Source organism: Melanerpes formicivorus, unplaced genomic scaffold (assembly GCF_026170545.1).
Source record: "Melanerpes formicivorus ecotype bairdi unplaced genomic scaffold, bMelFor1.0.p_v2 SCAF_42, whole genome shotgun sequence".
NCBI lineage: Eukaryota > Metazoa > Chordata > Aves > Piciformes > Picidae > Melanerpes > Melanerpes formicivorus.
The window spans coordinates 5,937,138-5,960,911 of record NW_027142394.1 but is presented as its reverse complement, the minus strand read 5'-3'; the positions used below and the strand labels follow the sequence as shown (position 1 = coordinate 5,960,911).

At 44.1% G+C, this 23,774-nt stretch overlaps 1 long non-coding RNA gene across 5 annotated transcripts in view; it reads right to left on the bottom strand.

Annotated features, from left to right (window-relative positions):
- Nucleotides 1-20,920, bottom strand: part of LOC137451367 (uncharacterized) — a 39,173-nt gene extending 18,253 nt beyond the window's left edge. For 4 of the 5 annotated variants that reach the window (XR_010989796.1, XR_010989797.1, XR_010989798.1 and 1 more), the window contains exon 1: nucleotides 2,111-2,165. This is a non-coding gene — a long non-coding RNA (uncharacterized lncRNA). Of the gene's footprint in view, nucleotides 1-2,110; nucleotides 2,166-20,748 lie in introns of those variants that run through there. The other variant, XR_010989799.1, reaches the window with a different exon arrangement.
- Between the last annotated feature and the right edge of the window lie 2,854 nt (nucleotides 20,921-23,774).

Below are 23,774 nucleotides of genomic sequence, written 5' to 3'. Positions count from 1 at the left end.
CAAGGCCACAAATACATTTAAAAGGACAAGTCACTAATGGAAATATATTTCTTGAAAGGCCTGAATCTTCTCATTTGTGTCAGCTTTACAGTAATGTAGCCTCCTGACCTCATTTCAACTACTCTTAATTTATAGCATCCTGATTTATAATAAAAGGCCAGATTCTCACATATATGGAGGACAGTGTGGGGTTTCTTTTACTGTACATTCTAGGTCTGAATTAACAGTGGTCACATTAAAATTAAAGTTTCCAGTTTGACATGAATAATCAATTTGTGTGTGCCTTCAGTCAGAACACATTACCTCAAGGAACACCAAGTAAAATGGGAAATGCTAGTATGGTTTAGTGAAAGAATTGTTGCTACATTCAATATAGCCTTCATAAGTTAAAATGATGTGACAATAATAGTGCAGAAGAAACCCATATCCATTAACAGAGTTATTAAGACTACTCCAGAAGCTTTACTGTAAAGCAAGAGCTGAGAAGTTAAGATATTTGACATAGGGCACAGCTAATAAATTGGCCTGAACAAGACTGTGACTGAACAATTATGATAATTTAGAAAGACTAACTTGGTTTTTATAAGAATCTGGCAGTTCAGGAGCACCAACAGGGCAACTTGGAATTTTAAAGCACTTGTTTAACTTTTACTCCTGTGTGGAGTCAGGAGCTAACTGAATAACCCTTGTGGGGCCCTTCCAACTCAGGGTAACCTCTGGCTTGGTTGAAGCAGTGACTGGGAAAACACTGTGCAGATTTATCAAAGGTAAGTCATGCCCGGTTGAGCTGATCACCTTCCACAACAAAATAATGTTTCTGCTGACACAGGGAGAGCAGTGACCCAAACAAGGGCTGCTCTAGATCCACTAGTTTTTCACAAATATCTGTGTTTTCAAAGCCAGTACTTTAATTCTTTTAGATGATCTTACATAAGACATTGGAGGATAATGCCTGCAGACACTAAAGGACCTTAAATATTTCCTTATCCCTTATTTAAATGGTTTTCTGAAGCTACTGACTCCGACTGGTAGTGTTTTATACTTAACAAAACATTATTTGCACACAGCTGGGAACATTCTGCTTGACTAAAGCTCAAATTGACCTATTTTGTCATTAAACTTTACTGTAGATGTTAGAATTTAAAATCCTGTGACCTTTCCTCAAATGCATGGGGTGTATGCAAATAGGCATTTGGATGAAAACTTTTCTTTTTCCAGCTCTCTCTGGGGGGAAAAAAAAGTACTATTTAAACATAGAATGAGAGGAATCCAACAGAAAAGTGAGAATACTTCAAAATGCTTAATGTTACATGTAAGATTAAATACCACTCTTTTCTCACTTGTGAGAAGTTCAGTGGTAACAAGCAAGAAGGGGTACACGTCCTTATATTGTCTGGTTCCCATGATCTAACTGGCAGTTCTCTTAGGTAACCATTATTTCAGACGAGAAAATGAGGTTAGAGTACACAGAACATTGCTTAGTTGGAACAACTTTGTTATTCTTCTCTAAACATTATTTAAGTTATTGCTTACAAATTGTTCCCAAACAGATTTTCAATCTCTGTCTTATCCAGTAGTAGAATACCTTCAAACTAAACAATTTAATTTGCTATGAATTATAACTATGAAGTATGACAAACAATCAAACACTGGAGATTAATCTCTGAGGTTTGTAAGTGATCATTTCATTTGCTACATTATAACAGCAAAGAAGAGGAAAGAAAAGTGAGTGGAAAAAAATAAGTCAAACTAATTTATTTCTGTACAAGATTGCCTACACCTTGGGCAATTAGTGACTCAGGAAAAGAAGCTGAACATTGAGCAGGGAAGTGAGTAATGGAGGGAGACAAAACAATGTCTCCAGGAAATTATCAGTTTTCTCTATTGGCTTTTAGTGTTAGAAATAATAAAAAGCTATTGCAATTGCAAACCCCTCAACCACCCAAGGTACCAAACCGAGGAGCTCAGCCCCAGTAAGGAAGCCCAGCCAGCACCCGTGGATGATATTGGAGTAGTCATCAATTCTGGTCCTAACAACCGGGGGGCCACCAGGCCCCCCGGCCTTTGTAGTCACCACCACCATCACCCAGTGCACACCACAAGGACTCACCGGTGATGAGAGGAGGATCCTCCAGCCCAGATGGGCTCAGCTTGGGGCTTCTACCTTTCCTGGAGGGGATTAAAAAGGGGAGTGGGTGGGGAAGGCAAAGTGGCCACACCTGGGGTGGGAGGAGACTCCAACAGAGCCCAGGTGCCCTGGGTTTGAGGGGAAAAAGGGGGGAAATGGGGCAGGTGAGGGACTTTTGGTGTGTCAGGTAATGATAGGACTAGGGCAAATGGAAAAAAAAAATAGAAATGGAAAGGTTCAGATTGGATGTTAGGAAGAAATTTTTCACCATGAGGGTGGTGGGACACTGGAATGTTTTGCCCAGCGAGGTAGTAAAAGCCTCATCCCTGAGAGTTTTTAAGGTGAGGCTGGATGTGGCTCTGGAAAAGCTGATCTAGTGTGAGGTGTCCCTGCTCATGGCAGGGCAGTTGGAACTGGATGATCTTTGAGGTCCCCTCCAACCCCAACAATTCTATGATTTTAAAACAATTTAACAGTTTAGGCTGGATGTTAGGAGGAAATTCTGCACAGAGAGAGAGATTGGCCATTGGAATGGGCTGCCCAGGGAGGTGGTGGAGTCACCATCACTGGAAGTGTTTAAAATAAAACTGGATGAGGGACTTGGTGCCATGGTTTAGTTGATTAGATGGTGTTGGGAGATAGGTTGGATTTGATGATCTTGAAGGTCTTTTCCAACCTGGTTAATTCTGTGATATATGTTGGTGCCACAGCATTGCTGGAGAGAGCACCAGAGCTGAAGATAGCCTTTCATGACATCTTTGAACAATGGGTTCTGATGACCTGGACAAGGTGGAGGAGTGAGACCAGGTAAACCTCAAGAGGTCAGGGCAATTCACTTTATCAATACAGTCTGGGGGATGAAACAATGGGGAGAAGCCCTGAAGAAAAGGACTTGGGGGTGTGGGTGAGTAAAAAGCTGGACATGAGCTAGGAATGTATACTTGCAGCTCTGAAAGTAAATTGCATCAGACTGAGAGGCGATTCTGCCCCTCTGCTTTGGTGACAGTTCACCTGGAGTACTGCGTGCAGCTCTAGGGCCCTCAAAACAATAAAGGTGTGGATCTGATAGAAGGTTCAAAGGAGGACCACAAATATGATCAGAGGGTTGGAGCACCTCTCCTACAAAGAGTTGGGGTTGCTCAGCCTAGAGAAGGCTCCAGAGAGACTTTATAGTAGCCTTCCGTACCTGAAGGGGGCTTCTGGGGAGGTACTGTTTACAAAAGCATGTGGCACTAGGACATGGGATAATGGTTTTAAACTAGAGAAAGGTAGATTTAGATTAGACAGCAGGAAGAAGTTCTGTACTCTGAGGGTGGTGGAACACTGGAACAGGTTGCCCAGGGTGGAGGCCCCATCCCTGGAGACACTCAGTGTGAGGCTTGATGGAGCTCTGAGCAACTAATCTTGTTGGTGATGTCCCTACTGCTGCAGGGGGGTTGGACAAGATGACCTTCAGGGGACCCTTTCAGCCCAGTACATTCTACAATTCTGTCACCAGCTGATGGGTTCCAGTGTTCCAGCCCCACCTCCCCCCACCCACCCACCCCGAGGGATGGATTGTGACTTCACCTAGCGACACACTGTGAGGCGGCCTTCCAAGCTGCTTATACTCAGGCATCGCGTCTCACCCAGGCGACTCGAGTCCACACTCCTGCCGAGCAAGCAAGCGAGGTCTGGAGTGCTGAACAAGAGCTTTGGTGCTGGTCGATGTGCTAAGGGAGGTGTTTGGTGCAGCTCTTGGAGCCGGAAGCCAGAGCCATCTACGGATTTTGCCTTGGCCCTGACAGGTGCAGGCAAACAGGGCAGCGTGCTTGCAGCAGCAGAGGTGAGCTGGGCAGGGTAACTTCACCCTGAGGAGACAGGAAGGCTTCCTTCTTGAAGGACCTGGCTGTCTCTTCAACCTGTCCCCAAGCCAGGTCATGACCATGGCCTCTCTACTCTTTTCTAGTGTAACAGCTGCTGCTGCAGCCCCAGGGAGAGGGAGCAGCCTGACATCCGCAGCTCCCTCCAGCCCACTGCAGAAGGAGGAGAGCATGGCCTCGGGGCGAGACAGCCACTGCTCAATCTGCCTGGAGAGCCGGGGGGAGGATGCCAGCTTGGTGCTGTCATGCCTCCACCAGTTCTATTACACCTGCACCAAGCGGCGGGTTGGCAGAATCCTGGTGTGCCCCCTGTGCAAGGGGAGGATTTCCTCCATCGTGCGCAGGGTGCGGGACGATGACAGCTTTGGAGAGGACATTGTCTCAACACCTGCAGTGTCCCCAGCCATCAGATGCCAGGCCAAAGTTGCTCTTGGCTGTCCAGATGCCCACAGCCGTGCAGGACCACCACGCCAGGCTGTGGGGATGGTGCCCCAGGGTGCCCTGGGTGGCCTCCAGCCCAGCACGTGGGCAGCCCTGTTCAGGAACCACCCAGCGCTCCTCCAGCCTGTGCGAGCCTGGCTGCGTGAAGAGCTGAGGAGAATCTTCAGGGGTCGGCCTTCGCGGGCAGCCCTAGTAGAGGACCTGGCCATGCCCCTCCTGGGCCTCTTCGGGTTGGATGAGCAAATGCTGCAGCAGCTGCTGGTGGCTACCCTTGAGAAGCACACAGCAGCGCTTGTGAGGGACCTGATCAGAGTCACTGTGCAGCGCTGCGGTGGGGTTGCCAGGCGGCTGCTGGGCCTGGAGGGTGGCCATGATGCCAGGGAGCCGGAGGGCAGCCCTGCTGTGGCCCCCAGCCCTGCCGCAGCCCCTAGCCCCACTGCCTCCAGAGGAGGGTCTCACACACCTGGTCTGGTCCCCTCTAGCAGCGTGGAGGGAACCAATGCAGGGGACCTGCCCAGCACCTCTGCAGCTGCCCTCTGTCGGGGTCCTGGCAGCCCTCCCTCTGCTCCCATTCCCATCTGGAAGAAGCCAGAGAAGCCCCGGCAGGAGGCTCAGGAGACTGGGGCAAGCCCTTCAACATCCCACCAGGACAGGGCATGGTCCAGTGGGAGGCCACGGCAACCCCCAAAGAGGAAGGCTGGCAGCTTCACAGCCTGTGCTCCAGCCAAGATGAAGCCACTCCCCCAGCAGCACTAGAATGCTCCAGGTGCTGCCAAAGCCCTGGCAAGGGCAAGGGGGCCTGCCAGTTTTCAGTCTTCTGAGACTTGCTGCTCCTCGAGGCACCACCATCAACAAAAAGATCTGCATAAAGCTGACCACCTCCTGAGGTTTTCAGTGTGGGATGCAGCTGGCTGATTGCAACCCCAGGGAGGAATTCAGGGGCACAACCCTAGCAGACGTGTCTGAAGGTGTTGATGTTGAAGAAGCAGCAGGCACGGCCACAGGGCAGGCTCAGGAACTGATGTCTCTTCCAGGGATGGCAACTCGGGAGTGGACATCGTGTCACCATGTGCAGTGTCACCAGCAATCAGCCACAAGGCAGAAGGAGCTCCTGGCCATCCACTTGCCCACATCCCTGCAGCACCACTACAGCAGGCTGTGGGGGTGGTGCCCAGGGCTCCTCTGGGCAGCCTGAAGCCCAGCATCTGGACATCCCTGTTCTGGGAGCACCCAGGGCTCCTCCAGCCCGTGAAGACCTGGCTGCACCAAGAGCTGAGAAGGACATTTAGGACATTCACTGGCTTCCTTGCTGAAGGTCTTGGGCACGTCCCTCCTGGTCGGAGGAGCAAATGCTGCTGCAGCAGCTGCTGGGAGCCCTATCAAGATGGCTGTGCAGAGCTACAGCGGGGAGGCCTGGCAGTCGCAGGGCCTGGAGGGCCTGGCAGTCGCAGGGCCTGGCATTTGCAGGGCCTGGAAGGCAGCCATACTGCAGAGAGGGAGAGGGCAGGCCTGCCATTGCCCCCAGTCCTGCCGCCACCTGAGGAGGGTCTCAGACACCCGGTCTGGGATCCTCCATCAGCCTGGAGGAAACCAAAGCAAAGGACTTCCCCCCAGCGTGGGCAGGGAGCCAGAAGAGCCCCAGCAGGAGGCTGTGGAGGCTGGGGTAAGACTTCAACGTCCTGCGGGGGCTGGGAGTGCTTCCATGGGGAGCAACAGCAGCCCCCGAAGAGAAGGACTGATGGTCCCAAGGCTGCTTCTCCAGCTGAGAGGAAGCCACTCCTGTGGCACCACAAAAATGTTCCAGGTGCTGCCGAAGTTCTGGCAAGGGCGAGCGGGCTTGTCATTTTCTACTTTCTGGGACCTGCTGCTCCTCCATCTCCACCAGGAAAGCAGTCGCACGCAGGCACTGTGGACACTGCCTGCCAGCAATCCCAGCTGAGAGCATGGACCAAATCCTGCTGTCTCGGCACAGGATGGAGCTGGCTGAGTGCAGCCCCAGGGAGGAAGCCAGGGTCCCAGCCACCACAGACAACAGGCAACGTGTCTGAAGGTGTTGGGGCTGAAGAAACAGTGGGCGGAGCCCCAGAACAAGCTCGGGAAGTGATGTCTCTCCCAGGGACTCTACCCCAAGTTCAGTGTGCCCTCTTCTCTCTCACAGCTGATGTTTGCATAGATCGATGAGACTTCCTTTTTAAAACACTAAAATCTGTCAACAATTATAATGGACTGGATAAAAAAAAAAAAAAAAAGCACAAATAAAATACTACAAACACACAGTTCTGCAGAAGGTTGAATTGTTTTGATCAGGATAGCTGACTGCACCTCAGTCTTTGCAACCACCTTTCCAAACAGTGGCTCTGGCCAGGCTGATCTAGTGTGGGGTGTCGCTGGCCATGGCAGGGGGGTTGGAACTAGATGATCCTTGTGGTCCCTTCCAACCCTGACTGATACTATGATACTATATCCCTTCCCAGACCTCAGGGAATGTTTAATTATCATAGTATCATAGTTTCAGTCAGGGTTGGAAGGGACCACTAGATCAGCCTGGCCAGAGCGTCATCCAGCCTGGGCTTAAACACCTCCAGGGATGGGGCCTCGACCACCTCCCTGGACAACCCATTCCAGGATTTCACCACTCTCATGGTGAAGAACCTCCTCCTCACATCTAGCCTGAATCTCCCCACCTCCAGCTTCATTCCATTCCCCCTAGCCCTATCACTACCCAAGATCCTGAGAAGTCCTTCCCCAGCCTTCCTGTAGGCCCCCTTCAGATACTGGAAGGCCACAATTAGGTCACCTGGGAGCCTTCTCTTCTGCAGACTGAACAGCCCCAACTCCTTCAGCCTGTCCTCATAAGGAGAGGTGCTCCAGCCCTCTGATCATCCTTGTGGCCCTTCTCTGGACACGTTCCAGCACCTCCACATCCCTCTTGTAATAGCTTCATTGCAATGCACAAGCTGAGAACGTGCAAGAGCATGACTTTTTATTGCTATAAGTTATTAATACAAGTGGGATAAATTTATTGGGGACTTGGATATATATTTTTGTTAACTTCCTTTGAAGCCCTGATTCCAGAGGAAGCTCAACACTACAATGCACAGCTACTGTCTTGCTTTAGGTGTTTACAGGAGAATTATTCTTAGGAGTAATCTCCATATAATCCCCTTGTACATTCGTTATGAAAAACATGGAGCATATCAAGTGATTGTTTCCCTTCTTTATTTGTTCCTGAGCTGTCCGATGTGTCCCAGTGTATACGATTCAATCAGGAGAAGAGTAACCCCTACAAAATATCTATACATGTAAAACTACAATCACAAACCACTAATGGGGAAATTGCTTCCAGCGTGCTGGAGCTATCACTCGGTGGTCAAGCTCCACTTGCTGCAAGCAGCAAAAGGTCTAATTTCCATTCTTCAGGCATTCAAACTTCTCCCGACTTCAGCAGGAGCTTTGTGTGTGTAAAGCATACAAGATGAGCAGCAGGAAGTACAAATTAAACTACAGTGCATCCTCTTTACTACTTCTCTTGCAGCTCTACTGAGAAATATCACCATTCTGCCTTAGAATGGAGAATGGACCGTAACAGCAGATGGAAATAATGTAAATGGATAAATGTACACGAGGAGCTGAGATTGGAAGTCATCCTGATTATCATTTTTTAAAAAGAACAATTGACTCCTGTGACATTACAAAATGTCACACAAGCAGCTGTGCCGAGAGCTGTGGAGGCAAAAGGTTACATAGGAGATACTGCTTGGTTCATATCAACTTCTTCCCCAGCACCACTGAAATCAGCTCAAAATACTTATGTATTTTTAATGGAAAAGAGGCAGGCTTACAGCCTCCCTAGGTACAGAGAGGCTCTTATAAATGCATGCATTTATATAAGTTCCTAAAACCAACCTGGTCACCCATTCACACACACCAAAAAATCCTTTTGTATTCCTGTGCATCACATTTCATGACTTTGTAAATATCCTTTAGTATAAGAAGCAGTTCCCTATTTTTATTAGATTGCATTTCAGCCTTCCATGGCATAGGAGACTCAGGGGCGACCTTATTGCTCTCTACAACTACCTGAAGGGAGGTTGTAGACAGGCGGATGTTGGTCTCTTCTCCCAGGCAACCAGCACCAGAACAAGAGTACACAGTCTCAGGCTGCGCCAGGGGAGGTTTAGGTTGGATGTTAGGAAGAAGTTCTATACAGAGAGAGTGATTGCCCATTGGAATGGGCTGCCCAGGGAGGTGGTGGAGTCACCATCATTGGAGATGTTCAGGAGGAGACTTGATGGGGTGCTTGGTGCTATGGTTTAGTTGTTTAGGTGGGTTGGATTGGTTGATGTGTTGGACGTAATGATCTTGAAGGTCTCTTCCAGCCTGGTTTATTCTATGTATTCTATAGTATCAGTCAGGGTTGGAAGGGACCACAAGGATCACCTAGTTCCAACCCCCCTGCCATGGGCAGGGCACCCCACACTAGATATAACTGAAAACTCAGAGAATAATTCTTTCTAAAATTGCTTTTGACTGAAATCACAAGCTGGGATCAACAAAGCCTAAAGTACAGCAGCTTTGCAATCATAAATTATTAAACCAAATTTAGTCAGAGGCACTAATGAGGTCATTAATGAGGAAGGATCAATGTTGCAGCACCTTCTGAGCTATTAGGTCACATCTAGGCAAAGGAATAGATTTTGCCAATCAGGAAAACTAAACAAACTAAGTGTAGCATGATTCCGTTCCTGCTTAGTAAAGTCAAGTTAATTATGTGTATGTATTTTACTCCTTATGACTAAACCAAACATGGGGATTAATTTCATTTCTTTCACAAGAAACTCACTTGGCAAATGCAAAAAAAAAAACCCACCAAAAAAAACAAAAACCCAACACCCCCCCCCCCCCCCAAACTGAAACAAATACACAAAAAACAAACCCCAAAAATAGGAAAAGAAAGGAAGGGAAGGAAGGGAGGGAGGAAGGGAGGAAGGAAAGGAGGGAGGAAGGGAGGGAGGAAGGGAGGAAGGGAGGAAGGGAGGAAGGGAGGAAGGGAGGAAGGGAGGAAGGGAGGAAGGGAGGAAGGGAGGAAGGGAGGAAGGGAGGAAGGGAGGAAGGGAGGAAGGGAGGAAGGGAGGAAGGGAGGAAGGGAGGAAGGGAGGAAGGGAGGAAGGGAGGAAGGGAGGAAGGAAGGAAGGAAGGAAGGAAGGAAGGAAGGAAGGAAGGAAGGAAGGAAGGAAGGAAGGAAGGAAGGAAGGAAGGAAGGAAGGAAGGAAGGAAGGAAGGAAGGAAGGAAGGAAGGAAGGAAGGAAGGAAGGAAGGAAGGAAGGAAGGGAAAGAAAGACAGACAAAGAAAGAGCCACCCTGATTTTTACAAAGATATATTTTTATGCTTCTAAAATAACCACATAAGAAAATATCCTTTCTCTCTGGGAGAAATTCAGAGAGATCCACTGTAGAAGCTGCTGGTTTAGATGTAGACTCTGAAGGGGGCCTACAAGAAGGCTGAGGAGGAACTTCTCAGGATATCAGGTAGTGATAGGACTAGGGGGAATGGAATGAAGCTGGAGGTGGGGAGATTCAGGCTGGATGTGAGGAGGAAGTTCTTCACCGTGAGAGTGGTGAAAGCCTGGAATGGGTTGTCCAGGGAGGTGGTTGAGCCCCATTCCTGGAGGTGTTTAAGACCAAGCTGGATGAGGCTCTGGCCAGCCTGATCTAGTGTGAGGTGTCCCTGCCCATGGCAGGGGGATTTGGAACTAAATGATCCATGTGGTCCCTTCCAACCCTGATGAGTCTATGACCATAGAACCCCTCTCCCCAGACATTAAGAACCATTTATGTACCAAGAGTGTGTTCAAACACTAGAAGTAGTTTCCTGGAGAGTTGGTTGGCGCTCCAAAGCCTGTCAATGTTTAAAAGGCATTTGGACAGTGCCCTTAACAAGATGCTTGAATTTTCAGTCAGTCTTGAAGTGGTCAGGCAGTTGGCCTAGTTGATTGCTGTAGGCTCCTTCCAACTGAAAATTATTCTAGTCTAGTCTACATTTTCTTCTGTATAGAAAGCTAACTATGTTCTTCTTTCCTCCTTCCTCCCTGGTGTGTATTTTTTTGTTTGGTTTGGGGGTTTCTTGTTTAGTTAGTTTGGGGTTTGTTTTTTTTTGTTTGTTTGGTGGTGTTTTATTTTGTTTAGTTTTTATAATGCAGCCCTGAGTCAACGGTAAATTATTTTCTGTGGCCTTTGATTTTGAGTCCTAAATAAATTAGCTATTCAAAACACAAAATTCTTTGCACAGAGGCTACTTCCTGCGAGCTGCATCCATCCAAGATTAATGATTTTTCTACTTCTGAATAAATGTAAAGAAGAATATCAGCTTCACCTTTGTCATTGTGTATTTTTTAATGTTAGTGTTACCAACATCTTTCACATATTTGCATCTGATGTGTTTACAACTGTGTGAATAGTGTGAGAGCCAGCAGGCGTGCTGCAACTTCATTTGCCTTTTGGCAATGGCAAGTTTTGGCTTTAATTTGGAAGCAACATCACATTCAAAAGGAACATCTATTACTAATTGAAGTAATGTTTTCCCATCACTTTACAATCTTATCTCAGAAAAATAGGGAATTTGTGTGGAAATAAGCACGTATCACCTTGGTGCATGTGCCTATACACAGATGTCTCTGTGTCTGCACATGTCTAGAGAGATGGAAGCAAACCTGCATCTATCTGTATAGCCTGTACCTATCCATAAAGCCATGTGCATACATTTTCCCTGGAGCAGATATATCTTTCTCAGTTCAGCTGACCTAATTTCCTTCTTTCAGTAGACACGAGCTTCTTTGCAATTAGCGCTAGGGAAAAAGGTTACCCAGAGTATGAATGAATAAAGTAAGGCATCTTACTTGCTCCTTAAGTTCACGAAAAAAAATGGGTAGGCTAGATTAGTTCTGCTCTGAACTCCATTTGGGTTCATTTTCAGCATTACTTTCAATCATTTTTTATGAGCCCAGAACATGTGTCCTACTTTCCACTGTTTACATAGTGTAATCGGGTTTTTTTTCCAGCAAAAATGGGACAGTGCTTGTGCACAGGACCAATTTTACTCTGACATAAATTGGCAGAAATCCATTATCTCAGTATAGTCAAGTGCTGTCAAATAGCAGATGGGGGAAATTAATTATTCAACTGAGCAATAAATAAAAACTGTAATTTTTTATTAGTAATCAAATTAACAGGAAGGATTAATCCTGCCATATGACCATTTGGATACCTGAGGGGAAAGAAGAATTTTCAATTAATATCACATTCCCTTGACATAACAATTTGGGAGAAGAAAGGGAGGAGGGCTCTTCTAATTAATCAAACACAGTGAAACAGAATTATGAAGCAGCAGATTACTTTTCTGTTAATTTCTGCCTTACCAGAACAAAGAGTCTCCTTTCACACACACGCATTCCACTCCATCCATCCTTCTGTTTCTTGTAAGTGGCAAAATATCTGTTGTCAGCTAGGACTGAATAGCTAAATACTCTTCTAAAACAGAAAGCATTTTTTGTGTTTGGTCAGAGAATACATCTGTGACTTTCTTCAGCACATACCTTTGGCTTTGATGTAGAAGAACCTCAGCTGCAGAGGCAAGTCAAAGGTGCAAACTGAAATGATGCACTTGAACCCAGACATACAGTTCAGTTGCAGCTGTGAACACTGTAGCTATAGCATTAAGAAAGCTGTCCTGCCACATTCATCGGGTTTGATGTCTGCAGCCACATTCAACATAATCATTTAAATATTGGCATATGTGGTAATATTGGATAGGTAATATATAAGGATACACATTTTGCTTCCAGGTTTTGAGCTACAATGCAGAAGCATAAAGGTAACAGCACCACACAAAACATCACAACACAACAAGAGGACACAGTCTCAAGCTGCACCAGGGGAGGTTTAGGATAGCTGTTAGGAAGAAGTTCTTCATAGAAAGAGTGGCTGGCCATTGGAATGGGCTGCCCAGGGAGGTGGTGGAGTCACCATCACTGGAGGTGTTTAAGAGGAGACTGGATGGGGCGCTTGGTGCCATAGTTTGGTTGATTAGATGGTGTTGGGTGATAGGTTGGACTGGATGATCTCAAAGGTCTTTTCCAACCTCGTTAATTCTATTCTATTCTATTCTATTCTATTCTATTCTATTCTATTCTATTCTATTCTATTCTATTCTATTCTATTCTATTCTATTCTATTCTATTCTATTCTATTCTATTCCATTCCATTCCATTCCATTCCATTCCATTCCATTCCATTCCATTCCAACATAAAGTAAGTTGTATAAACTACTTTTTTCTTGGCTTCTTCACTCTAGCAAATACTTCTCTCCTCCCCTGTTAGGTTGATATTAGAAGCATGAACTAATTTCTCTAAAGAGCAAAACAGACCCATCTCTATTTCATTTACAATAGGAAGAATGTAAAATACAATTAAAAATACCACAATAGTGAAAGCTGTAATCATCTTTATCAATGATATTTCATTCTTATTTATATATATAGATATAAAAATACATATATATAAATACATATATATATGTATGTATATGCACACACTAAATTCATGCTTGTATCCACACAAAGCTTTGAAAATGTAATTTGGAATGTTGAACACTGATGTTCCCATGAAGATATATCAGGGTCCTGCTATCCATTTGTCCAGTCTGTTATGAGTTGATTTAGTGAAAATGGTCTTATAAAACCAGAGAATGGAGGAAAGGATCACTACAGTACTGTAAATCCTTTCTCTTTCTTGGCCAGCTGTCAGAATTGCTTGGGATTTTTTTTTGGTTTGTTTGGTGTTTTGAGGTTTCCTTTCTCTGAGGACTAAATATAGCTTTCTCACCATTTAAATAGCTTTTTATTTTATAAAATGAAACACTTTCCTCCCAGCGTGAATCAGAGGAAAAAAATCAAATGCTAAATTCTTCCTGTGGTGTGACATTCTTGTAGGCTGAATTTCAACCTTCTGGTCAGCTTCATGCAGGCATATGAGAGAAGGGTTTAAAACAGAGGTGTTTGAGTGGCAGCCTCTGAAACAAACACTTGACAAAAATGGGGACTGGAGAAGTTATTTTCATTTCTGTGCTCTAAGAATGCTTGCCTTTGTATTGACTTGTAGTGTAAACACAAACAATAAATGTCTTACAAGTATTCCAGAAGCTTGAGTAGCCATAGGCAAGGTTTAATTTTACTCTATTTGAGGAGCAGAAAGAATAAAGTTGTTTTCCAAGCAAGGCCTCTCAGGAAAATATCTTTTTGTTAGAGCAGTTGTTGGTGGAAATAGAATTTGGCAGGAGGCATTACCTAAATTACTTTCAGCAGTTATTTGTGCTGCAGTGTTTACTGCAGCACTTAGTGACTGCCATTGATTGAGACTTAATTATATTGATAAAATAATTATAACAATGACCCCAATCAGAAGGACCTTGTGCATCATACTCACTCTGAAATCATTTTGCAGCAGGGGCTGAAAACCAACTCCACCACAGTTTGGCACTTCTTCACAAAGGCTTGTGAGCAGGGGTAAGGAGATCTCACTGGGAAAGTGCCTAAAGACTACTAATGAGATGAGATTGCAAGGTAATATCTTTTAATAATGAATATCTGATGATGAACAAATTCTATCTTTAAATACATGTGTGTGAAATAAATGATGCACAGACAGCTTTCATAAGCATTAAAAAATGGTAAACTCACATCAATTTAAAAAGCTGCTGAGATGTTCAAAATTCTTCCATTTTCTCTTTTCGTTCACATTTCCTAGCTTTAAGCCCAAAAAGGCTGACAACAACAGCAATTTAAGTTCACCTGCAGAAATTTGACAAGAAACAGCAACTGAATGCACTAGAGTTTTTATTTGCTGGTTTTGGTTGTTTGTTTTTTGTTGTTTTGGTTGGGGTGGTTTTTTTTGTCCTTCCTCAGGCTAAATGAGATCTAAAAAATAAACTTTGCAACACATTTTTGTCCTGGGGAGAAGTAAATAGAGTCTTTGATCATAAGGATAACTTTTTGCTTTATTAAATGGAAGCAACAAGAACAAGGAAGATGCTGGAAATATTTTGTGCCTTTCTAACAGCCTTGCATTTCATTGCTGGGTATAGAAAATGCCATGATACATCTGAAATGATCACCAGCTGCATACCAGGAGCTGGCTCTCTTAATCACCCATAGATCTTCTGTATTTTCAATGGGGATATAATAAATAAAATAGAGTGTGTCTGCTTATAACTGGAAGTCATGCAGACCACTACAAAGAAAGAGACCATCTGATTTCTCATCTCTTTCAGAGAAATATCACTGCTGCAAAGTGCTTTTAATGGATTTATGATTCTGGCGTCAGAGTTAGAGTCTCTTTCACACTGCATTGCCATCAAGCAGCCCATAAGCAACTGCTGCTGAAGACAGTGGGAGCTGTGGGGCTCACAAGAGGATGGAGGAAGAACAGATGGACCAAGACTGGGGGCAGCCAACAGCCAGTCATATAATGAACAGCTCTCTTGCCAGGCCATGTCCCAGTTTTTCAGCTGCTGGGCTGTAATATTAATTTCTTCTATCCTCACAAGCTACGCAACAGTTTTGCCTGATATTTACTATATGCCTCCTGGGCAAGCTGCCTTGGTACCTGCAGAAATAAAGCTTTCATGAGGAAAAGCTTCTGTTAATGCTGTGTTCCCAGCCCACAGCTGGACACACAACACAAACTCATAAATAACTCTTTTCTTGTAATCATGCTCATTTCTTCTGCACCAGAGAGTGCGGGACAGAGGTGACTGGTTCAGTGTCCCTAGTCCCTGACAATTTGTTACACTGACTTCAGCTGACACTGGAAACTGCATCGCACAAGCACTGGTGAGCCATTGACAGTTGGGTTGTTTGGTCCTTAAATGTGCAGTTTTCCACAAGGTCCAATGTCTTGGAAAATCAAGGTGGTGCCTTACCCAAATTACAGTAGAGGCACTCCTACTCAAAAGAGAATTAGAGCAAGAGCTATAGGCTGAGCTGACAAGAGTATACAAGAAAAGCAGCCATGGGGACAATATTTTCTTCTGCAATACCATAGAAAATGTTGTTTGGTCCCCGTGGCATGCAAAGGTCTCAGCCAGTAACTGTACATTGGTTAATCTACTACCTTAGTGCACTGGATCACAACCTCTCCTATGAAAGGTCAGACTGCATGTTTCAAAGACGTAGTCACTGACCTCCAGCCGATTAGGTCATTCCATACCAGGACTCTTAACCACAGCTACCCCCTCACTTTTCAGGGCGTCTCACTCTCTTTAATCAGCTCTTCCTGAGGGTTTTTTAATTATTATTTGTATTTAGAATTTTTTCACTGAATTCTGGAGAGTAAGAGGTGCAAAGAATTGAGCCTTATAGAAGGAGAGGATAAACAGAAGTCTTAAAAGCATGTAAAAATTAAAGACAAAACTTCACAATAGAGAATAGACTAGACTAGACTAGACTAGAATAGACTAGACTAGACTAAAATAGACTAGACTAGACCAGACCAGGTTGGAAGAGACATTTGAGATCATTGTGTCCAAAGTATCATCCAACACCATCTAATCAACTAAACCACGGCACCAAGCACCCCATCAAGTCTCTTCCTAAACACCTCCAGTGATAGTGACTCCACCACCTCCCACTATCATTGGAGGTGTTCAGGAGGAGACTTGATGGGTTGCTTGGTGCCATGGTTTAGTTGTTTAGGTGGGTTGGATTGGTTGATGGGTTGGATGCAATGATCTCGAAGGTCTCTTCCAACCTGGTTTATTCTATGTAACAAACCAACAACCAAAAAAAACCCCACCAAACCAAAAGAACACAGCAGAAAGCACAACAGCTTTCTCAATTTGTTGGTATGAGTTCATAGGTAAAACATTTAAGTCCTTACAAGCAACGTGGAAAGGATGTCACTCTGCCTGCTGTTGGAGCTGGATTATTTCAGTAGTTATAGATTCATTTTATGGACAATCATTTTGCAGCCAGTCAACTGAAACTTCCATTTGTACAGACTGCCACTCTGTGTCAACAGGAAATAGATCAGGAAGACGTTTGAGGTTAACACTAATGTAAACAAAAGATGCATAGCAGTCAGAACAGTACAGTGAGGGAGAATGAAAGCCTTGTGCACTCATTTGCTCCAGCCTCACACAGAAAATTAGCCTGTGCTGTATTTACTCAGTGAACGTGGTTGGCAGATGCATGCTTGTGCTTAGAGCTTTGTAAGAAAAATCAAGCTGCAGGGAGATGCTTTTTTAAATCTGAGGCATGAATGAGGTAGGGTAATGATAGGCAACTTGTAACTTGCTTAGGTAACTTGTTGAAAGTTCATGTTCATAAATGATGCATCAGTAGTGATAGGCTGTTCCACTTTGGGGTTAACTGTCCCAATAAACTTGAAGATCACTGCTTCTCAACTGTTCCAAAAATAAGTGATTTGGTCTAGATTTCACAGAAGCATTCAGAAGTAGTTTTGTCTTGTGTGAGCAAACTGCTTAGGCAGTATGCATTTGTGAAATATAAATGTGACTGATAGAATCGTGGCATGGTCTGGGTTGGAAGGGATCTCCAAAGGTCATGTAGTCCATTGCCCTCTGCAGTGGGCAGGGGCATCCTCAACCAGATCAGGTTGCCCAAAACCCTGGTGAGCCTCACTTTGAATGTCTTCAGGGATGGGGCCTCAACCTCCTCCCTGGGCAACCTGTTCCAGTGTTCCACCACCCTCATAGTAAAGAGCTTGTTCCTAACATCCAATCTAAATCTATTCTTTTCTAGTTTGAAGCCATTGTTCCCTGTCTTATCATTACAGGCGTTTGTAAACAGTCTCTCTCCATCCTTTTTGTAGCCCCCCTCGAAGTACTGGAAGGCTGCTATTAGGTCTGCCCAGAGCCTCCTCTTCTCCAGGCTGAGCAACCCCAGCACCCTCAGCCTGTCTTCATAGCAAAGGTGTTCCAACCCCCTGAAATTAATCTTCACCTGTTGCCAAAGCAAAGTTTCACATTAACCCAGTAGTTTCTTTTACATCTTTCCTGTTCAGGAAATATCAGGTATAACTTGATGCATTCAATGTTCTTCCCCTACAGCAGTTTTTAGCAGATTAATTTTACTCAGATTTAAATCAAGCCATGCATAAGTGCCTATCAGAATAATGAGAACAAGTCTTACAAAAATCAAACTAATGGAGTATAAAAGCTATTGATTTTCTATTTCCATTGCAAAGACACAGCTAAATATTTTAATCCACACATTTCTTAGTTACTAAAACTGTTTAGACAACTTTGCAGATGTATCAGTGGAGTAATAAATATGTACAAACTGAGTGAATTATCCTTTTTTTTCTTAACCACACTGTTTATGCTATTTCTAGGATGCATAACAGTTGCAACCCAAATATATTGAAGCCTAACTGCAGATCAAGCAAGTACAGCATAAACTGTACTGACCTTACAGACCCAAGCTGTACTTGATTACAGAAGACCTTGGGGACATATTCTGTATGTGGTTTATGTCTCTATTTTCATTTTATGATTTTACAGGTTAATTTAGAATAGAATAGAATAAACCAGGTTGGAAGAGACCTTCAAGATCATCGCGTCCAACCTATCACCCAACACCACCCAATCAACTAACCCATGTAACCAAGCACCCTGTCAAGTCTCCTCCTGAACACCTCCAGTGACGGTGACTCCACCACCTCCCCGGGCAGTCCATTCCAATGGGCAATCACTCTCTCTGTGTAAAACTTCCTCCTGACCTCCCCTGAACTTCCCCTGGTGCAGCCTGAGACTGTGTCCTCTTGTTCTGGTGCTGGTTGCCTGGGAGAAGAGACCAACCTCTGCCTGTTTACAACCTCCCTTCAGGTAGTTGTAGACAGCAATATGGTCTCCCCTGAGTCTCCTCCTCTCCAGGCTAAGCAGCCCCAGCTCCCTCAGTCTCTCCTCATAGGGCTGTGTTCCAAGCCCCTCACTAACTTCGTTGCCCTTCTCTGGACTCGTTCCAGCAAGTCAACCTCCTTCCTAAACTGAGGGGCCCAGAACTGGACACAGTACTCGAGGTGTGGCCTAACCAGTGCAGTGTACAGGGGCAGAATGACCTCCCTGCTCCTGCTGGCCACACTGTTCTTAATGCAGGCCAGGATGCCATTGGCCCTCCTGGCCGTCTGGGCACACTGCAGGCTCATGTTCATCCTACCATCAACCAGCACCCCCAGGTCCCTCTCTGCCTGGCTGCTCTCCAGCTACTCTGACCCCAGCCTGTAGCACTGCATTAGATATTGTTTTACTCATGATTTGCTTAAGCCTTGTTATCATCCCTTTACTTACTACTCCAGGTAACTTCCAATCGATCAGCAGTGTTGCCAACACAGTTATCTTAGCAAAGTGTTAAATTTCTTCTTCAGCATTTTCCTTCAACCCTCACTTTCAACTGCACATGCATAACATTAGAGAAATGGTATCACAGCCTGCCCTCTAGATAGATGCCAAAATGAACCACCAAGAAATCAGTCAGCTGTTGCTTGCAGAATCATCCACTCGTCAGCAACTAACACTTGAGTTCCTTGCTCAAATCAGTTTGTGAATAGGTGCCCAATGAGGGAAAATGAGCTTTAAGCCAAGGCAGCTGCATTAAATACAAGCCACAGGATGGCAGCACGATTGGCAGCTCTGCCTCAGAAAAGAAAGGGATAAAGTATCAGAGAAAGGTACCTGGTTTCTTCTCCATCTTTATGCACCAGTACCACATCTTAGTTACTTATAGCTCTTTGCTTGGGATTATTGCTGCATGACAGAGCTCCTGCTCACAGCAGAAGTGTTAATGCTCCTGCTTTTTATTCCAAAACACACAACATGAGCTTGCTCTTTCTGAAAGCACCAAGCCTGTCAGAATTTTTTTTGACTGTATTCTCCTTTGTCCCTGAGGCAGAAGGATCAGAATTGTCTCCATGCTGAATTCATTGGCTTTTTTTTTTTCATCATTCACAATTAATAATGAAAAGAGCTAGAATCAATCCTGTGTCATTTTTCCTCAGAATTTACTCTCATAAGGAAAAAGCCCACATAATATCCTCTCTTTGTGTGTGTGTGTGTGTGTCAGAGCTCAAAGAACCACCACAGCCTCACTGTGGCTGTCAACAGTCAAAATGATGTAAGGAGTTATGAAGTGCTAAAGGAAGGTCTCCTTACCTCTATCAGCCCTAATTCTCTGTGTGTCTCCATGCATTTGCCCAGGACTTCTAATAAACTTCCCCTCCTGGCCTTGCCAAGTTTCTTTATAGAAAGCAAGGATCACTGTCAGTCTGCTTAGCTTTATACACTGCCTCTGCAAACAGTCTACAGGAATTATCCAGACTGTGTTTCTTCAGACTGCGGACAGACAATATCACTGTTGACTAATCCTGCTTTGATGACTTACTGCTCATAACCATTGTCATGTTGCCTTTGTAAAACACCAATGTTAGTTTGACCTGTGGCATATAACTGCTAGAGTCCAGAGAAGTATGTTTACTCCTCTGGAAGTTAAAGCAATCTTGGGAGGTCTCTGAGGTTTCACTATACTCATTTTGATGATTTAATGTGCACTGATGAAACTACTATATATATATATATGTATTTAGACATATTTAAATATCTTCATTTTCTCTCTTGTTTTGTATCTCCACTTTGGTAAAAGTCTTGGTATTTAAAAGAAGACTGTCACTGTCAGTGAACAGAAGGTGGAAAGCTAGATTCTTTCCCTTTTTTTTTTCCCCTATGACAATGTTATTCTTTGGTATTGTGATTTCTTATGATAGTTGCTGTTCCTCCACATGAAAAAATCATATCCCAGATAGTGTAGCTGCATTTGTAATAGTCTCCAGTGAAATCTTACGCTAAACTGCTCAAATAATTCATACACTGGACAATCTGTGAAAAGTTCCCATATCTCCAAAGAGCCTGTGTGCCATTTCAGGAGTGACAACCTCAGGGATTTACATTCCAGTTCTCAGCACTTAGCTCCCCTTGGCTCTTCAATTATTTATTTTTACTCACATGATACAGCCTACGGTGACTGATACTTGCACAAGCAACTGTCTCAAGACTCAGTGAATGATATCAGCCTTTGTCAGACTGGAGAGAGAGGCATCTCCAAACTGTGTTTTCTCACACAAAAGTGACAGTACATGGTCAATTATACCTTCTGACTCAGCTCAGATGGAAGTAAGTATATTAACCACTCTAACAGCAAAAGCTTACTACATTCATGACTCCTGTGTAATAGATTAGTAAAAAGATCTCACCTTTCTGCCTCTGGTCTCTATGGTGAGCTTTTGGCCCCATGCAGAACAATTGCTGTCACGCCACTCACCCTGGCATTTCAAAAATCTTCAGTGTCCAAAAGTGTTGCTTGGGCTATAATTAAGAAAAAAATGCTGAGCTTAGTTTGCTGGTAACAAGGATGAAGTTTTTGGACAAAAGAAAAAGAAAGGGAAAGCTACATGCTGCTTCTCAGCTCAGGACAGGGAAGTCTAAGTAGGGTGCAAAGTTAATTGGCACCTTGAGGCAACACAGCACTGGGACAGATCTCTGCATCCATTAACTAAACAACCCAGCTGAACTTTGGGACATCTGTTTCAGTCATCTTAGGCTAGCAGTTGGTGAAGTACTGTCTCCTGAGTGAGAGCATTTAATTCATAACTCAGATAGTCTCCCTCTGCAAACTATGAAGTGTTCTTTATATATATACATATATATGAAAAGACATTTACTGACAGCTTATTTCCTCTCTCCCCCTCTCCCTTCCCCCCATTCAATAGTGCTACTCACTTTATTAAATCCTGCAGTGGAGAAACTGTCCACTTATTTTTGATGTCTGTGGGTTGTGGGGTTTTTTTTGCATTTAATGAGGATGGCTGCAAGATGTCATGCTTTCTTATTTGATATGATGACACCTACTGATAGGTTTCAACTGAACTGTGTACCCTACTGAGTAGAAGGACCCACTCACACCACACTATTTGCCTGTCAGCGTCTCTATTTAAATAAAACTGACCTATGTGTTAATGGAGCTGTAACCCCTGCTTTAGAGTAAACTGGCTCCATCAAAAATAGAGATGGGAAAAGAGAACATATTATGCAGCACAAAAGGTGAAATATTTCTCTGGCAGGTAATACTTTAGCAGAATCTTTCGAGCTTGGCAGCGCGTTAAAGTACTTGCCGGAATCATGGTTTCAAATCGAGCTGGAGTTTTACAGGAGAGTGTAAGTACATATGTACAGGTGCCTTAGGTCAGATTAAAGATCCATCTCTCCCAGAAGTCTGCCTCTGAATGGGGTCAGCATTGCTTAGGGAAAATCTCCTTTTAACAGCAGAGCAATGAACGGTTCTGGCAACTTGCAGCTTTAGCACTGCCTCAGCCGGAAGATCTGTGTTAATAGCACTTCTTAGGGGTGTTCCTTCCATGTATTTATCAAATTTCTTATGAAATTATTCATGCTTTGGGATTATAAACATCTTGGTAAGGACTTCAGCTGTTGACTGCTTGCTGCTTGAAAAACTGCCTTTTATTTTTTCTATTTCCAACATGCCATCCAATCTTTTTCTTTGGTGTGTTCTTGTACGCTCAGAAATAAGTGATCGCTCTCTATTTGCTTTGCTTCCACTATTTAAAACCTCCATAGTGGCTTCATATAGTCCTTGCTCTCCTGAGATGAAGTGTCAGTCTATTCAATGAATCCTAGTCCAGGGACCACCTCATTCCCTCAGTCAGCATTCAACACTCCTTAAACACCTTTCTGCCTTGTGAGCTAGAGGGACAGGACACAAATCACAGAATCACCAAGGTTGGAAGAGACCTCAAAGATCAGCAAGTCCGACCTGTCACCACAGACCTCATGACTAAACCATGACACCAAGTGCCAGGTCCAATCCCCTCTTGAACGCCTCCAGGGATGGTGACTCCACCACCTCCCTGGGCAGCACATTCCAATAGCCAACAACTCTCTCAGTGAAGAACTTTCTCCTCACCTCTAGCCTAAATTTTCCCTGGTGCATGGCTCAGTCATTAACAAAATAAACCGACTGGTCATTTGATATACAGTGAGGACAAGACAATTACAAAGTGTTCCCAATCATTGATCAGTTTTCAAGTTAACTGAGTATCTCTGCAGTTGTGAAAGCTAAGAAAGAAATAGTAAATGTCAGAGCACATGATTTGCACGAGCTGGTAAGACAACTCGGCATTCTTTACTTGACGAGCTCAGGAAAAAGATTTCAAAGATGTTATCAGTTTCCATCTGTGAGTGCAGAGATGAAATCAGTCATCATGCCATAATCATCAGCGTATTCCTATAATGACAACTGCTAGGAAGGGTACAAGGCAAAGTTATTCTGATCTGTTTCACTGATGAAGATAGAGAGACCCAACCTGAAAGCCAATCAAACTTCTCTTCTGGATACAGTACAAGTGACACAAATTTTGTTGAATAGCAAATCTAGGAGAGATGTCATGAGCAGAATCAAAACTTCCACAGAAACTTTATAGATCATGGTAGCTTTGACTCCATGGGTGGGGATGGCCTGCATCGGATGCTAATCCTATGTAAATTTGATGATATTATGTAAATTTTTATGATCTTATGTAAATTTTGCTGCCTCAAAAGTCATCGACATCTTCAGAGGATGCAGTCTCAAGCAGCACCAGGGGAGGTTTAGGCTGGATGTTAGGAACAAGTTCTTCACAGAAAGAGAGATTGGCCATTGGAATGTGCTGCCCAGGGAGGTGGTGAACTCATCATCACTGGGGGTGTTTAGGAAGAGACTGGATGGGGTGCTTGCTACCATGGTTCAGTTGATCAGATGGTGTTCAATGATAGGTTGGACTCAATGATCTCAAAGGTCTTTTTCAACCTCATTAATTCTATTCTATTTATTCTAAACCCAAACCACGTATGTCCTCAGTCAAGGATACTTAGAAGACTGCTGTTGTAAATGCACTTGAATAAGGCAATCTATTAGCTGGACACTTTTCAGCATCTTGTTTGCTGCACTGTTAATCTATGCCTTTAAAAACATAAATTGTGACACCTACCTGAAATATGATTTGGTGACTCTGCATCAATCAGATTAAACAAGAAAAACATAATCAGAAGAGCTGTGATGACCAAAACTGCACAAGTATGATGGGACAGTGATGAAAGAATCCCTGGGGATTACTGTACGGAGGAGACTCTGTAATACAGTTAGATGAAATGCAATTAAAGCTATCACAGTGTTACTCTGGAATCATTCTGGGCCCCTCATTTTAAGATGGACATTGAGACACTT